The following is a 2723-nucleotide window of genomic DNA, read 5'->3' on the forward strand; positions in this document are numbered from 1 at the left end:
CTATCCAGGGCAAAAAGTAAATACTTCAGGCTTTGCAGGCCATGGACCCTTCAACTCTGCCATTATAGCACATAAACAGACAATAGTAAACAAATGGGCGTGGGCGTGTGCCAGTAAACTTTCATTTATGGACACGGAAATTGGGATTTCATATAATTTTCACCAAAGTGTCACCCTCTATTATTTTTCTTCGACCATTTAAAAATGTAAAGACCACACACCCAGAGCAGCCTAGGGCTTGCTTCTGGGAGGTGGGCCTGTGGTGGGCAGCATGGCCTGTAACTGGTGGGCCCAGTTCAGGGGGCTGTGCCTGTGTCACGTGTCAGGTCACAAAGGTGAATGAGAGGACACGAACGGTGCTGACGAGGCCCAGAAGTTCTGCGCACGCTTGGTCACAGCTCTGGGGTGTGGCAGGGAAGTGCAGTGTAGGGAGATGGATGTCACCCACCAACAGACACATGTTCATGAATCCAGATGCAGCAAAGTATGAAAAAAAATCGTAACAGGAGTCAAGAGACTTGAGTCCAAATCCAGCATGGCCTCCTGCCCGCTGCGAGGCATGTGGCAAGTTCCCTCCTCTCTGGGCCAAGGGGTATGGTGTCCCTGGAGCCAGACACGGTGTGGATTGCTGCTTCACCCCTTCAAGTCTTGGGACCTCGGCGTGTTACTCTCTGAGCCTCCGTTTTCTTACCTATAAAATGTCAACACTTCATAGATTTTTTTTTTCCTGAGAATGAATGAGGTAGTAGATATAATCCATAGCACATTGCCTGGCATGCAGTAAACCATCCATAAATGGTATCGATAATATTTTTTAAAGGGGAAAAACATCATTTGAGATACTCCTCCCCCAAAAAGGGACTCAACATTTAAATACTGTTAAGGAATGCTGTATATTTCGTTCCCCTCCGGGAGTGTCCCAATGCATGAAAAGTTCTGAGAAGTCCTGTAATAAGTCCTATTGTTCAAGCTTCTTGGCTCACCGATGCTTCTACACTGAGCACCTGTTCTCGGCTCCTGGTACTAGCGTTCTGTGGCAAATGCTTCGGAGCCCACTTCGAGAGGTGCTAACCGAGATCTTTGCAGCTCTCAGACCCTACTTCCCTGTCGGGGGACTTCGGCCACCCCATCCGGTTTCACATGGGGCTGGAATCACCTTGCCCTGCTAAAGCCTCCAGTAAATGCCTCTGCTTGGTCTCCTGGTTCCTTGAGGGCAGATTGGAATACGAGGAATTTAATAACCGTGGTCTGGGGCTCCCGCCAAAATGCTGTGGGGCCCTGGCCCAGACAACTCCAATGTGGTGAGAACACAGAGCAGCTGCCCCGCCAGCAGACCAAGGCACTGCCAAGGCCGTGCGTTCCTGGTTCCCACGTTGGCAGGGCCCGGCCACCCTCCAGCTAGTGTTTACCCCGCGCGATGAGCAATTAGCGTTCCACTGGGAAGCACCTGTGGTTTAGAGGTTCTGCACACAGGCCCGCTGCGAGGCTGTCTGGGATCAAATCAGTTTTGTCATATGTAAAATGGGGATAATAACTGCACCTGTGTCTGTGACAATTAGATCTGGCTGCCTACACAGGAGACCCCAAATGACAGCAGCTGAAACGAGAGAAGTAGGTTTCTCTCTCACATAACAGAGCAATCGGGGCTGTTGTGCTGGTTCCACGAGGTCATCTGGGATCCCATCTCCTCTGTCTTCCGGCTCCAACATCTCCGGGAAGAAGCTTCCATCTTCAAGGTCACCTCCCGGCCCAGGATGGCTGCTGGAGCTTCAGGCATGTTCTCCTCATCCCAGGCACAGGGGGAGGAAGAGAGAACGTGCCTCCCTCCCCCTTTTATGGAACCTTCTCTGAAGCCCACACTGCCCTTCCACTTACATCTCCTTGGCTAGGACTTGGCACATGGCCACATCTGAGGCCAAGGAGACTGGGAAACAGATGGGCAGTTGTCCTGTTACTAAAGTTGAGGGGAGACTTGGTGTTGGGTAAGACAAGTAGCCACTCTGCCCCACAAGTGTGCTTCTGGCTCAGTCTAACAAAGGTTAGGTGTTATCATTATTAATAACTAGAGGCCCGGTGCACAAAAATTTGTGCACTCGCCGGAGAGGGGGGTCCCTCAGCCCAGCCTGTGCCCTCTCGCAGTCTGGGACCCCTCGGGAGATAACGACCTGCTGGCTTAGGCCTGCTCCCAGGTGGCAGAGGGCAGGCCCAATCCCTAGGTGCAGCCCCTGATCGGGCTCAGAGCAGGGCCGATTGGGGGGTTGGGGCACCGTCCCCGGTCATGCACAGAGCAGGGCAGATTGGGAGGTTGTGATGCCACCCTCAGTCATGATCAGGGTAGGGCCGATTGGGGGGTTGGGGCACCGTCCCCTGTCACACTCAAGGCAGGGTCAATGGGGAGGTTGCGGCGCCAACCTCGGTCACGCACAGAGCAGGGCCAATCAGGGAGTTGGGGCGCTGCCCCCTGTCACTCACAGAGCAGGGCCCATGAGCAGGGGTTGGGGCTCTGTACCCTGTCATGCACAGAGCAGGGCCAATCAGGGGGTTGGGGCGCTGCCCCCTGTCACACACAGAGCAGGGCCTATCAGGGGGTTGGGGCACCGCCCTCTATCACCCACAGAGCAGGGCCGATCAGGGGTTTGGGGCGCCACCACTCTCACACTCGGGGCAGGGCCGATGGGGAGGTTATGGCTCTACCCCATCACACACAGAGCAGGGCCCGTGGG

The sequence above is a fragment of the Myotis myotis genome, unplaced genomic scaffold (assembly GCF_014108235.1).
Source record: "Myotis myotis isolate mMyoMyo1 unplaced genomic scaffold, mMyoMyo1.p scaffold_m19_p_9, whole genome shotgun sequence".
Classification (NCBI taxonomy): Eukaryota; Metazoa; Chordata; class Mammalia; order Chiroptera; family Vespertilionidae; genus Myotis; species Myotis myotis.